This window comes from Schistocerca americana, chromosome 7 (assembly GCF_021461395.2).
Source record: "Schistocerca americana isolate TAMUIC-IGC-003095 chromosome 7, iqSchAmer2.1, whole genome shotgun sequence".
In the NCBI taxonomy this organism is placed as follows: Eukaryota; Metazoa; Arthropoda; class Insecta; order Orthoptera; family Acrididae; genus Schistocerca; species Schistocerca americana.
Window position 1 is genome coordinate 134,960,940 of NC_060125.1, and position 14,199 is coordinate 134,975,138.

Genomic DNA, 14,199 nt, shown 5'->3' on the forward strand with positions numbered 1-14,199 from the left:
CGCTCCCTTAGGGGAACCAGAGCTTAAATCTGGCGCCTTAGACCGCTCGGCCAATCTGACGAGCGAGACAAGCGCTCCAGTGACTTCCATCTCTAGCAAGATCTCAGGAACCTCACTCCGAAATCTCTTTCCTTTTTCGGTTAGAATGGAATTATGTCAGTTTAATAATATGTAAGACGCAATGTCAGATGTGGCGTACTAAACGCACCCTCGCTTTCGGGAACCAATGTGGCGAGTTGGACCGCTTTCTTCCGTCGCTTCCAGTTTGAACTGTAACTAGCAAAACTGTATTTAGTAATAGGAACATTGTCACATTGATGCAAAGAAAACTAGATATTAACGAACGGCGAATAAGACCGTTTCCTAGCAACAGCCACGCTTTGGTTTACGCACTCGTGGGAAGCCAATGAAATACTTCATGTGAGGCTCTAACTGTGGGCCTTCACTTTACAATACTTAGGCTCTGCCCCGGTGGTACCGACGCATACATACTGAAACGTCTTTGGATCGTCAGTGAGTACTTCATATTAGAAATTTCGTGTTCGCCCTGATGTGCATTAAAGGGCCAATTTATCAGAGAAAGTCAGTTCTGCGCCTAGTTACAGTATGTCGCCCTAGCAGCACCAGGAAATCGGGTTCAGTGGTGCTCGCGTCGCACTCGGCGTTGAGCGCCTGCAGCGCTATCGCCTTCGGCCTCTGGCGCCAGGAGGGAAGGCGACACATCACGGCGCAAGCAGCGCGTAGCAGAAGGCGGTGGTGGTGTGTCGGTCAGCATGGTTGCTTCCCAAGTAGCTGCTCCGGGTTCGAAGCGCGGACATCGCACGGAAGTTGTCTCCTTTACTCAGGAGAGTGTTTTCAACGGTACGAATGGTTTCCCTTCTCCCCTCGTAGGCTAGTGCGGATTACGATTCACAGCATCGTGTGTCCCCATGTGTCGACTTGTCTCGACTTTGCTCGGCTGACGCGAAAGCTGACGCTTGCAAATGGGCGTATATGTAGAGGACATGCGCTAGAAACGACTGGGAGAGGCCACATCGACAAACACACAACGGACCCGTTCATTTGACTGTGGCCGCATGTTCGCGCCTTTGCGTACCGAGAGCAAGAGGGGGTCAGCGTGCTGGACCGTACCATTACCGCACAGCAGCACCAAAAACTAAGGAAAAAGGCAAAACTGAAGAAACCAAGACACGCGGACTTCCTAGTTCGTCATCCAGCCGAGCACTAGCCACGGCCAACGCTGCCTAATTTCGGTAATCGGACATGAACCCGTGTCGTTGGCACGGCATACAAGTTGGCGAGAATGTTGCCAGACGTGCGGACGTCTTAGTCCGTGTACAGATCACTTGCGATTTGCCTGACAGTCTCTCGCGTTGCCTTTTAGGGAAGGAAAATGGAATAGACCTGAGCCACAACACAACGACCACAGAAACGTCCGTGAGAAGAGCTGAAACTCGGCACGAGAAAAATATGTTCCGCTATTTTGTTTTCGGCCGCTCGGGCTATCGGACGTGCGACGCCTGCACTGCTGTCACTGTCGTCTCTAGTAAAATCTCCGCGGCGTGTTTCTGCGTAATTTACTTGTTCTATAAGATGAAGGGAGTATGTTAGTTTCAGAATGTTTAAAATGCATTGTCAGATGTGGGGTTCGAACCCACGCTCCCTTAGGGGAACCAGAGCTTAAATCTGGCGCCTTAGACCGCTCGGCCAATCTGACGAGCGAGACAAGCGCTCCAGTGACTTCCATCTCTAGCAAGATCTCAGGAACCTCACTCCGAAATCTCTTTCCTTTTTCGGTAGAATGGAATTATGTCAGTTTAATAATATGTAAGACGCAATGTCAGATGTGGCGTACTAAACGCACCCTCGCTTTCGGGAACCAATGTGGCGAGTTGGACCGCTTTCTTCCGTCGCTTCCAGTTTGAACTGTAACTAGCAAAACTGTATTTAGTAATAGGAACATTGTCACATTGATGCAAAGAAAACTAGATATTAACGAACGGCGAATAAGACCGTTTCCTAGCAACAGCCACGCTTTGGTTTACGCACTCGTGGGAAGCCAATGAAATACTTCATGTGAGGCTCTAACTGTGGGCCTTCACTTTACAATACTTAGGCTCTGCCCCGGTGGTACCGACGCATACATACTGAAACGTCTTTGGATCGTCAGTGAGTACTTCATATTAGAAATTTCGTGTTCGCCCTGATGTGCATTAAAGGGCCAATTTATCAGAGAAAGTCAGTTCTGCGCCTAGTTACAGTATGTCGCCCTAGCAGCACCAGGAAATCGGGTTCAGTGGTGCTCGCGTCGCACTCGGCGTTGAGCGCCTGCAGCGCTATCGCCTTCGGCCTCTGGCGCCAGGAGGGAAGGCGACACATCACGGCGCAAGCAGCGCGTAGCAGAAGGCGGTGGTGGTGTGTCGGTCAGCATGGTTGCTTCCCAAGTAGCTGCTCCGGGTTCGAAGCGCGGACATCGCACGGAAGTTGTCTCCTTTACTCAGGAGAGTGTTTTCAACGGTACGAATGGTTTCCCTTCTCCCCTCGTAGGCTAGTGCGGATTACGATTCACAGCATCGTGTGTCCCCATGTGTCGACTTTGCTCGGCTGACGCGAAAGCTGACGCTTGCAAATGGGCGTATATGTAGAGGACATGCGCTAGAAACGACTGGGAGAGGCCACATCGACAAACACACAACGGACCCGTTCATTTGACTGTGGCCGCATGTTCGCGCCTTTGCGTACCGAGAGCAAGAGGGGGTCAGCGTGCTGGACCGTACCATTACCGCACAGCAGCACCAAAAACTAAGGAAAAAGGCAAAACTGAAGAAACCAAGACACGCGGACTTCCTAGTTCGTCATCCAGCCGAGCACTAGCCACGGCCAACGCTGCCTAATTTCGGTAATCGGACATGAACCCGTGTCGTTGGCACGGCATACAAGTTGGCGAGAATGTTGCCAGACGTGCGGACGTCTTAGTCCGTGTACAGATCACTTGCGATTTGCCTGACAGTCTCTCGCGTTGCCTTTTAGGGAAGGAAAATGGAATAGCCCTGAGCCACAACACAACGACCACAGAAACGTCCGTGAGAAGAGCTGAAACTCGGCACGAGAAAAATATGTTCCGCTATTTGTTTTCGGCCCGCTCGGGCTATCGGACGTGCGACGCCTGCACTGCTGTCACTGTCGTCTCTAGTAAAATCTCCGCGGCGTGTTTCTGCGTAATTTACTTGTTCTATAAGATGAAGGGAGTATGTTAGTTTCAGAATGTTTAAAATGCATTGTCAGATGTGGGGTTCGAACCCACGCTCCCTTAGGGGAACCAGAGCTTAAATCTGGCGCCTTAGACCGCTCGGCCAATCTCGAGCGAGACAAGCGCTCCAGTGACTTCCATCTCTAGCAAGATCTCAGGAACTCACTCCGAAATCTCTTTCCTTTTTCGGTAGAATGGAATTATGTCAGTTTAATAATATGTAAGACGCAATGTCAGATGTGGCGTACTAAACGCACCCTCGCTTTCGGGGAACCAATGTGGCGAGTTGGACCGCTTTCTTCCGTCGCTTCCAGTTTGAACTGTAACTAGCAAAACTGTATTTAGTAATAGGAACATTGTCACATTGATGCAAAGAAAACTAGATATTAACGAACGGCGAATAAGACCGTTTCCTAGCAACAGCCACGCTTTGGTTTACGCACTCGTGGGAAGCCAATGAAATACTTCATGTGAGGCTCTAACTGTGGGCCTTCACTTTACAATACTTAGGCTCTGCCCCGGTGGTACCGACGCATACATACTGAAACGTCTTTGGATCGTCAGTGAGTACTTCATATTAGAAATTTCGTGTTCGCCCTGATGTGCATTAAAGGGCCAATTTATCAGAGAAAGTCAGTTCTGCGCCTAGTTACAGTATGTCGCCCTAGCAGCACCAGGAAATCGGGTTCAGTGGTGCTCGCGTCGCACTCGGCGTTGAGCGCCTGCAGCGCTATCGCCTTCGGCCTCTGGCGCCAGGAGGGAAGGCGACACATCACGGCGCAAGCAGCGCGTAGCAGAAGGCGGTGGTGGTGTGTCGGTCAGCATGGTTGCTTCCCAAGTAGCTGCTCCGGGTTCGAAGCGCGGACATCGCACGGAAGTTGTCTCCTTTACTCAGGAGAGTGTTTTCAACGGTACGAATGGTTTCCCTTCTCCCCTCGTAGGCTAGTGCGGATTACGATTCACAGCATCGTGTGTCCCCATGTGTCGACTTGTCTCGACTTTGCTCGGCTGACGCGAAAGCTGACGCTTGCAAATGGGCGTATATGTAGAGGACATGCGCTAGAAACGACTGGGAGAGGCCACATCGACAAACACACAACGGACCCGTTCATTTGACTGTGGCCGCATGTTCGCGCCTTTGCGTACCGAGAGCAAGAGGGGGTCAGCGTGCTGGACCGTACCATTACCGCACAGCAGCACCAAAAACTAAGGAAAAAGGCAAAACTGAAGAAACCAAGACACGCGGACTTCCTAGTTCGTCATCCAGCCGAGCACTAGCCACGGCCAACGCTGCCTAATTTCGGTAATCGGACATGAACCCGTGTCGTTGGCACGGCATACAAGTTGGCGAGAATGTTGCCAGACGTGCGGACGTCTTAGTCCGTGTACAGATCACTTGCGATTTGCCTGACAGTCTCTCGCGTTGCCTTTTAGGGAAGGAAAATGGAATAGCCCTGAGCCACAACACAACGACCACAGAAACGTCCGTGAGAAGAGCTGAAACTCGGCACGAGAAAAATATGTTCCGCTATTTGTTTTCGGCCGCTCGGGCTATCGGACGTGCGACGCCTGCACTGCTGTCACTGTCGTCTCTAGTAAAATCTCCGCGGCGTGTTTCTGCGTAATTTACTTGTTCTATAAGATGAAGGGAGTATGTTAGTTTCAGAATGTTTAAAATGCATTGTCAGATGTGGGGTTCGAACCCACGCTCCCTTAGGGGAACCAGAGCTTAAATCTGGCGCCTTAGACCGCTCGGCCAATCTGACGAGCGAGACAAGCGCTCCAGTGACTTCCATCTCTAGCAAGATCTCAGGAACCTCACTCCGAAATCTCTTTCCTTTTTCGGTAGAATGGAATTATGTCAGTTTAATAATATGTAAGACGCAATGTCAGATGTGGCGTACTAAACGCACCCTCGCTTTCGGGAACCAATGTGGCGAGTTGGACCGCTTTCTTCCGTCGCTTCCAGTTTGAACTGTAACTAGCAAAACTGTATTTAGTAATAGGAACATTGTCACATTGATGCAAAGAAAACTAGATATTAACGAACGGCGAATAAGACCGTTTCCTAGCAACAGCCACGCTTTGGTTTACGCACTCGTGGGAAGCCAATGAAATACTTCATGTGAGGCTCTAACTGTGGGCCTTCACTTTACAATACTTAGGCTCTGCCCCGGTGGTACCGACGCATACATACTGAAACGTCTTTGGATCGTCAGTGAGTACTTCATATTAGAAATTTCGTGTTCGCCCTGATGTGCATTAAAGGGCCAATTTATCAGAGAAAGTCAGTTCTGCGCCTAGTTACAGTATGTCGCCCTAGCAGCACCAGGAAATCGGGTTCAGTGGTGCTCGCGTCGCACTCGGCGTTGAGCGCCTGCAGCGCTATCGCCTTCGGCCTCTGGCGCCAGGAGGGAAGGCGACACATCACGGCGCAAGCAGCGCGTAGCAGAAGGCGGTGGTGGTGTGTCGGTCAGCATGGTTGCTTCCCAAGTAGCTGCTCCGGGTTCGAAGCGCGGACATCGCACGGAAGTTGTCTCCTTTACTCAGGAGAGTGTTTTCAACGGTACGAATGGTTTCCCTTCTCCCCTCGTAGGCTAGTGCGGATTACGATTCACAGCATCGTGTGTCCCCATGTGTCGACTTTGCTCGGCTGACGCGAAAGCTGACGCTTGCAAATGGGCGTATATGTAGAGGACATGCGCTAGAAACGACTGGGAGAGGCCACATCGACAAACACACAACGGACCCGTTCATTTGACTGTGGCCGCATGTTCGCGCCTTTGCGTACCGAGAGCAAGAGGGGGTCAGCGTGCTGGACCGTACCATTACCGCACAGCAGCACCAAAAACTAAGGAAAAAGGCAAAACTGAAGAAACCAAGACACGCGGACTTCCTAGTTCGTCATCCAGCCGAGCACTAGCCACGGCCAACGCTGCCTAATTTCGGTAATCGGACATGAACCCGTGTCGTTGGCACGGCATACAAGTTGGCGAGAATGTTGCCAGACGTGCGGACGTCTTAGTCCGTGTACAGATCACTTGCGATTTGCCTGACAGTCTCTCGCGTTGCCTTTTAGGGAAGGAAAATGGAATAGCCCTGAGCCACAACACAACGACCACAGAAACGTCCGTGAGAAGAGCTGAAACTCGGCACGAGAAAAATATGTTCCGCTATTTGTTTTCGGCCGCTCGGGCTATCGGACGTGCGACGCCTGCACTGCTGTCACTGTCGTCTCTAGTAAAATCTCCGCGGCGTGTTTCTGCGTAATTTACTTGTTCTATAAGATGAAGGGAGTATGTTAGTTTCAGAATGTTTAAAATGCATTGTCAGATGTGGGGTTCGAACCCACGCTCCCTTAGGGGAACCAGAGCTTAAATCTGGCGCCTTAGACCGCTCGGCCAATCTGACGAGCGAGACAAGCGCTCCAGTGACTTCCATCTCTAGCAAGATCTCAGGAACCTCACTCCGAAATCTCTTTCCTTTTTCGGTAGAATGGAATTATGTCAGTTTAATAATATGTAAGACGCAATGTCAGATGTGGCGTACTAAACGCACCCTCGCTTTCGGGAACCAATGTGGCGAGTTGGACCGCTTTCTTCCGTCGCTTCCAGTTTGAACTGTAACTAGCAAAACTGTATTTAGTAATAGGAACATTGTCACATTGATGCAAAGAAAACTAGATATTAACGAACGGCGAATAAGACCGTTTCCTAGCAACAGCCACGCTTTGGTTTACGCACTCGTGGGAAGCCAATGAAATACTTCATGTGAGGCTCTAACTGTGGGCCTTCACTTTACAATACTTAGGCTCTGCCCCGGTGGTACCGACGCATACATACTGAAACGTCTTTGGATCGTCAGTGAGTACTTCATATTAGAAATTTCGTGTTCGCCCTGATGTGCATTAAAGGGCCAATTTATCAGAGAAAGTCAGTTCTGCGCCTAGTTACAGTATGTCGCCCTAGCAGCACCAGGAAATCGGGTTCAGTGGTGCTCGCGTCGCACTCGGCGTTGAGCGCCTGCAGCGCTATCGCCTTCGGCCTCTGGCGCCAGGAGGGAAGGCGACACATCACGGCGCAAGCAGCGCGTAGCAGAAGGCGGTGGTGGTGTGTCGGTCAGCATGGTTGCTTCCCAAGTAGCTGCTCCGGGTTCGAAGCGCGGACATCGCACGGAAGTTGTCTCCTTTACTCAGGAGAGTGTTTTCAACGGTACGAATGGTTTCCCTTCTCCCCTCGTAGGCTAGTGCGGATTACGATTCACAGCATCGTGTGTCCCCATGTGTCGACTTGTCTCGACTTTGCTCGGCTGACGCGAAAGCTGACGCTTGCAAATGGGCGTATATGTAGAGGACATGCGCTAGAAACGACTGGGAGAGGCCACATCGACAAACACACAACGGACCCGTTCATTTGACTGTGGCCGCATGTTCGCGCCTTTGCGTACCGAGAGCAAGAGGGGGTCAGCGTGCTGGACCGTACCATTACCGCACAGCAGCACCAAAAACTAAGGAAAAAGGCAAAACTGAAGAAACCAAGACACGCGGACTTCCTAGTTCGTCATCCAGCCGAGCACTAGCCACGGCCAACGCTGCCTAATTTCGGTAATCGGACATGAACCCGTGTCGTTGGCACGGCATACAAGTTGGCGAGAATGTTGCCAGACGTGCGGACGTCTTAGTCCGTGTACAGATCACTTGCGATTTGCCTGACAGTCTCTCGCGTTGCCTTTTAGGGAAGGAAAATGGAATAGCCCTGAGCCACAACACAACGACCACAGAAACGTCCGTGAGAAGAGCTGAAACTCGGCACGAGAAAAATATGTTCCGCTATTTGTTTTCGGCCGCTCGGGCTATCGGACGTGCGACGCCTGCACTGCTGTCACTGTCGTCTCTAGTAAAATCTCCGCGGCGTGTTTCTGCGTAATTTACTTGTTCTATAAGATGAAGGGAGTATGTTAGTTTCAGAATGTTTAAAATGCATTGTCAGATGTGGGGTTCGAACCCACGCTCCCTTAGGGGAACCAGAGCTTAAATCTGGCGCCTTAGACCGCTCGGCCAATCTGACGAGCGAGACAAGCGCTCCAGTGACTTCCATCTCTAGCAAGATCTCAGGAACCTCACTCCGAAATCTCTTTCCTTTTTCGGTAGAATGGAATTATGTCAGTTTAATAATATGTAAGACGCAATGTCAGATGTGGCGTACTAAACGCACCCTCGCTTTCGGGAACCAATGTGGCGAGTTGGACCGCTTTCTTCCGTCGCTTCCAGTTTGAACTGTAACTAGCAAAACTGTATTTAGTAATAGGAACATTGTCACATTGATGCAAAGAAAACTAGATATTAACGAACGGCGAATAAGACCGTTTCCTAGCAACAGCCACGCTTTGGTTTACGCACTCGTGGGAAGCCAATGAAATACTTCATGTGAGGCTCTAACTGTGGGCCTTCACTTTACAATACTTAGGCTCTGCCCCGGTGGTACCGACGCATACATACTGAAACGTCTTTGGATCGTCAGTGAGTACTTCATATTAGAAATTTCGTGTTCGCCCTGATGTGCATTAAAGGGCCAATTTATCAGAGAAAGTCAGTTCTGCGCCTAGTTACAGTATGTCGCCCTAGCAGCACCAGGAAATCGGGTTCAGTGGTGCTCGCGTCGCACTCGGCGTTGAGCGCCTGCAGCGCTATCGCCTTCGGCCTCTGGCGCCAGGAGGGAAGGCGACACATCACGGCGCAAGCAGCGCGTAGCAGAAGGCGGTGGTGGTGTGTCGGTCAGCATGGTTGCTTCCCAAGTAGCTGCTCCGGGTTCGAAGCGCGGACATCGCACGGAAGTTGTCTCCTTTACTCAGGAGAGTGTTTTCAACGGTACGAATGGTTTCCCTTCTCCCCTCGTAGGCTAGTGCGGATTACGATTCACAGCATCGTGTGTCCCCATGTGTCGACTTGTCTCGACTTTGCTCGGCTGACGCGAAAGCTGACGCTTGCAAATGGGCGTATATGTAGAGGACATGCGCTAGAAACGACTGGGAGAGGCCACATCGACAAACACACAACGGACCCGTTCATTTGACTGTGGCCGCATGTTCGCGCCTTTGCGTACCGAGAGCAAGAGGGGGTCAGCGTGCTGGACCGTACCATTACCGCACAGCAGCACCAAAAACTAAGGAAAAAGGCAAAACTGAAGAAACCAAGACACGCGGACTTCCTAGTTCGTCATCCAGCCGAGCACTAGCCACGGCCAACGCTGCCTAATTTCGGTAATCGGACATGAACCCGTGTCGTTGGCACGGCATACAAGTTGGCGAGAATGTTGCCAGACGTGCGGACGTCTTAGTCCGTGTACAGATCACTTGCGATTTGCCTGACAGTCTCTCGCGTTGCCTTTTAGGGAAGGAAAATGGAATAGCCCTGAGCCACAACACAACGACCACAGAAACGTCCGTGAGAAGAGCTGAAACTCGGCACGAGAAAAATATGTTCCGCTATTTGTTTTCGGCCGCTCGGGCTATCGGACGTGCGACGCCTGCACTGCTGTCACTGTCGTCTCTAGTAAAATCTCCGCGGCGTGTTTCTGCGTAATTTACTTGTTCTATAAGATGAAGGGAGTATGTTAGTTTCAGAATGTTTAAAATGCATTGTCAGATGTGGGGTTCGAACCCACGCTCCCTTAGGGGAACCAGAGCTTAAATCTGGCGCCTTAGACCGCTCGGCCAATCTGACGAGCGAGACAAGCGCTCCAGTGACTTCCATCTCTAGCAAGATCTCAGGAACCTCACTCCGAAATCTCTTTCCTTTTTCGGTAGAATGGAATTATGTCAGTTTAATAATATGTAAGACGCAATGTCAGATGTGGCGTACTAAACGCACCCTCGCTTTCGGGAACCAATGTGGCGAGTTGGACCGCTTTCTTCCGTCGCTTCCAGTTTGAACTGTAACTAGCAAAACTGTATTTAGTAATAGGAACATTGTCACATTGATGCAAAGAAAACTAGATATTAACGAACGGCGAATAAGACCGTTTCCTAGCAACAGCCACGCTTTGGTTTACGCACTCGTGGGAAGCCAATGAAATACTTCATGTGAGGCTCTAACTGTGGGCCTTCACTTTACAATACTTAGGCTCTGCCCCGGTGGTACCGACGCATACATACTGAAACGTCTTTGGATCGTCAGTGAGTACTTCATATTAGAAATTTCGTGTTCGCCCTGATGTGCATTAAAGGGCCAATTTATCAGAGAAAGTCAGTTCTGCGCCTAGTTACAGTATGTCGCCCTAGCAGCACCAGGAAATCGGGTTCAGTGGTGCTCGCGTCGCACTCGGCGTTGAGCGCCTGCAGCGCTATCGCCTTCGGCCTCTGGCGCCAGGAGGGAAGGCGACACATCACGGCGCAAGCAGCGCGTAGCAGAAGGCGGTGGTGGTGTGTCGGTCAGCATGGTTGCTTCCCAAGTAGCTGCTCCGGGTTCGAAGCGCGGACATCGCACGGAAGTTGTCTCCTTTACTCAGGAGAGTGTTTTCAACGGTACGAATGGTTTCCCTTCTCCCCTCGTAGGCTAGTGCGGATTACGATTCACAGCATCGTGTGTCCCCATGTGTCGACTTGTCTCGACTTTGCTCGGCTGACGCGAAAGCTGACGCTTGCAAATGGGCGTATATGTAGAGGACATGCGCTAGAAACGACTGGGAGAGGCCACATCGACAAACACACAACGGACCCGTTCATTTGACTGTGGCCGCATGTTCGCGCCTTTGCGTACCGAGAGCAAGAGGGGGTCAGCGTGCTGGACCGTACCATTACCGCACAGCAGCACCAAAAACTAAGGAAAAAGGCAAAACTGAAGAAACCAAGACACGCGGACTTCCTAGTTCGTCATCCAGCCGAGCACTAGCCACGGCCAACGCTGCCTAATTTCGGTAATCGGACATGAACCCGTGTCGTTGGCACGGCATACAAGTTGGCGAGAATGTTGCCAGACGTGCGGACGTCTTAGTCCGTGTACAGATCACTTGCGATTTGCCTGACAGTCTCTCGCGTTGCCTTTTAGGGAAGGAAAATGGAATAGCCCTGAGCCACAACACAACGACCACAGAAACGTCCGTGAGAAGAGCTGAAACTCGGCACGAGAAAAATATGTTCCGCTATTTGTTTTCGGCCGCTCGGGCTATCGGACGTGCGACGCCTGCACTGCTGTCACTGTCGTCTCTAGTAAAATCTCCGCGGCGTGTTTCTGCGTAATTTACTTGTTCTATAAGATGAAGGGAGTATGTTAGTTTCAGAATGTTTAAAATGCATTGTCAGATGTGGGGTTCGAACCCACGCTCCCTTACGGGAACCAGAGCTTAAATCTGGCGCCTTAGACCGCTCGGCCAATCTGACGAGCGAGACAAGCGCTCCAGTGACTTCCATCTCTAGCAAGATCTCAGGAACCTCACTCCGAAATCTCTTTCCTTTTTCGGTAGAATGGAATTATGTCAGTTTAATAATATGTAAGACGCAATGTCAGATGTGGCGTACTAAACGCACCCTCGCTTTCGGGAACCAATGTGGCGAGTTGGACCGCTTTCTTCCGTCGCTTCCAGTTTGAACTGTAACTAGCAAAACTGTATTTAGTAATAGGAACATTGTCACATTGATGCAAAGAAAACTAGATATTAACGAACGGCGAATAAGACCGTTTCCTAGCAACAGCCACGCTTTGGTTTACGCACTCGTGGGAAGCCAATGAAATACTTCATGTGAGGCTCTAACTGTGGGCCTTCACTTTACAATACTTAGGCTCTGCCCCGGTGGTACCGACGCATACATACTGAAACGTCTTTGGATCGTCAGTGAGTACTTCATATTAGAAATTTCGTGTTCGCCCTGATGTGCATTAAAGGGCCAATTTATCAGAGAAAGTCAGTTCTGCGCCTAGTTACAGTATGTCGCCCTAGCAGCACCAGGAAATCGGGTTCAGTGGTGCTCGCGTCGCACTCGGCGTTGAGCGCCTGCAGCGCTATCGCCTTCGGCCTCTGGCGCCAGGAGGGAAGGCGACACATCACGGCGCAAGCAGCGCGTAGCAGAAGGCGGTGGTGGTGTGTCGGTCAGCATGGTTGCTTCCCAAGTAGCTGCTCCGGGTTCGAAGCGCGGACATCGCACGGAAGTTGTCTCCTTTACTCAGGAGAGTGTTTTCAACGGTACGAATGGTTTCCCTTCTCCCCTCGTAGGCTAGTGCGGATTACGATTCACAGCATCGTGTGTCCCCATGTGTCGACTTTGCTCGGCTGACGCGAAAGCTGACGCTTGCAAATGGGCGTATATGTAGAGGACATGCGCTAGAAACGACTGGGAGAGGCCACATCGACAAACACACAACGGACCCGTTCATTTGACTGTGGCCGCATGTTCGCGCCTTTGCGTACCGAGAGCAAGAGGGGGTCAGCGTGCTGGACCGTACCATTACCGCACAGCAGCACCAAAAACTAAGGAAAAAGGCAAAACTGAAGAAACCAAGACACGCGGACTTCCTAGTTCGTCATCCAGCCGAGCACTAGCCACGGCCAACGCTGCCTAATTTCGGTAATCGGACATGAACCCGTGTCGTTGGCACGGCATACAAGTTGGCGAGAATGTTGCCAGACGTGCGGACGTCTTAGTCCGTGTACAGATCACTTGCGATTTGCCTGACAGTCTCTCGCGTTGCCTTTTAGGGAAGGAAAATGGAATAGCCCTGAGCCACAACACAACGACCACAGAAACGTCCGTGAGAAGAGCTGAAACTCGGCACGAGAAAAATATGTTCCGCTATTTGTTTTCGGCCGCTCGGGCTATCGGACGTGCGACGCCTGCACTGCTGTCACTGTCGTCTCTAGTAAAATCTCCGCGGCGTGTTTCTGCGTAATTTACTTGTTCTATAAGATGAAGGGAGTATGTTAGTTTCAGAATGTTTAAAATGCATTGTCAGATGTGGGGTTCGAACCCACGCTCCCTTACGGGAACCAGAGCTTAAATCTGGCGCCTTAGACCGCTCGGCCAATCTGACGAGCGAGACAAGCGCTCCAGTGACTTCCATCTCTAGCAAGATCTCAGGAACCTCACTCCGAAATCTCTTTCCTTTTTCGGTAGAATGGAATTATGTCAGTTTAATAATATGTAAGACGCAATGTCAGATGTGGCGTACTAAACGCACCCTCGCTTTCGGGAACCAATGTGGCGAGTTGGACCGCTTTCTTCCGTCGCTTCCAGTTTGAACTGTAACTAGCAAAACTGTATTTAGTAATAGGAACATTGTCACATTGATGCAAAGAAAACTAGATATTAACGAACGGCGAATAAGACCGTTTCCTAGCAACAGCCACGCTTTGGTTTACGCACTCGTGGGAAGCCAATGAAATACTTCATGTGAGGCTCTAACTGTGGGCCTTCACTTTACAATACTTAGGCTCTGCCCCGGTGGTACCGACGCATACATACTGAAACGTCTTTGGATCGTCAGTGAGTACTTCATATTAGAAATTTCGTGTTCGCCCTGATGTGCATTAAAGGGCCAATTTATCAGAGAAAGTCAGTTCTGCGCCTAGTTACAGTATGTCGCCCTAGCAGCACCAGGAAATCGGGTTCAGTGGTGCTCGCGTCGCACTCGGCGTTGAGCGCCTGCAGCGCTATCGCCTTCGGCCTCTGGCGCCAGGAGGGAAGGCGACACATCACGGCGCAAGCAGCGCGTAGCAGAAGGCGGTGGTGGTGTGTCGGTCAGCATGGTTGCTTCCCAAGTAGCTGCTCCGGGTTCGAAGCGCGGACATCGCACGGAAGTTGTCTCCTTTACTCAGGAGAGTGTTTTCAACGGTACGAATGGTTTCCCTTCTCCCCTCGTAGGCTAGTGCGGATTACGATTCACAGCATCGTGTGTCCCCATGTGTCGACTTGTCTCGACTTTGCTCGGCTGACGCGAAAGCTGACGCTTGCAAATGGGC

General features: G+C 51.0%; 8 non-coding genes across 8 annotated transcripts; all 8 read right to left on the minus strand.

Annotated features, from left to right (window-relative positions):
- Positions 1-1,633: 1,633 nt before the first annotated feature.
- Trnal-uaa lies at positions 1,634-1,717 on the minus strand. The gene has a single exon. It is a non-coding gene; the product is annotated as a tRNA-Leu (tRNA).
- A 1,562-nt stretch (positions 1,718-3,279) lies between these two features.
- On the minus strand, positions 3,280-3,361 carry Trnal-uaa. The gene has a single exon. It is a non-coding gene; the product is annotated as a tRNA-Leu (tRNA).
- Positions 3,362-4,932: 1,571 nt separating this feature from the next.
- On the minus strand, positions 4,933-5,016 carry Trnal-uaa. The gene has a single exon. It is a non-coding gene; the product is annotated as a tRNA-Leu (tRNA).
- A 1,561-nt stretch (positions 5,017-6,577) lies between these two features.
- Positions 6,578-6,661, minus strand: Trnal-uaa. The gene has a single exon. It is a non-coding gene; the product is annotated as a tRNA-Leu (tRNA).
- A 1,571-nt stretch (positions 6,662-8,232) lies between these two features.
- Trnal-uaa lies at positions 8,233-8,316 on the minus strand. The gene has a single exon. It is a non-coding gene; the product is annotated as a tRNA-Leu (tRNA).
- A 1,571-nt stretch (positions 8,317-9,887) lies between these two features.
- On the minus strand, positions 9,888-9,971 carry Trnal-uaa. The gene has a single exon. It is a non-coding gene; the product is annotated as a tRNA-Leu (tRNA).
- Positions 9,972-11,542: 1,571 nt separating this feature from the next.
- On the minus strand, positions 11,543-11,626 carry Trnal-uaa. The gene has a single exon. It is a non-coding gene; the product is annotated as a tRNA-Leu (tRNA).
- Positions 11,627-13,187: 1,561 nt separating this feature from the next.
- Positions 13,188-13,271, minus strand: Trnal-uaa. Its single transcript has one exon. It is a non-coding gene; the product is annotated as a tRNA-Leu (tRNA).
- Between the last annotated feature and the right edge of the window lie 928 nt (positions 13,272-14,199).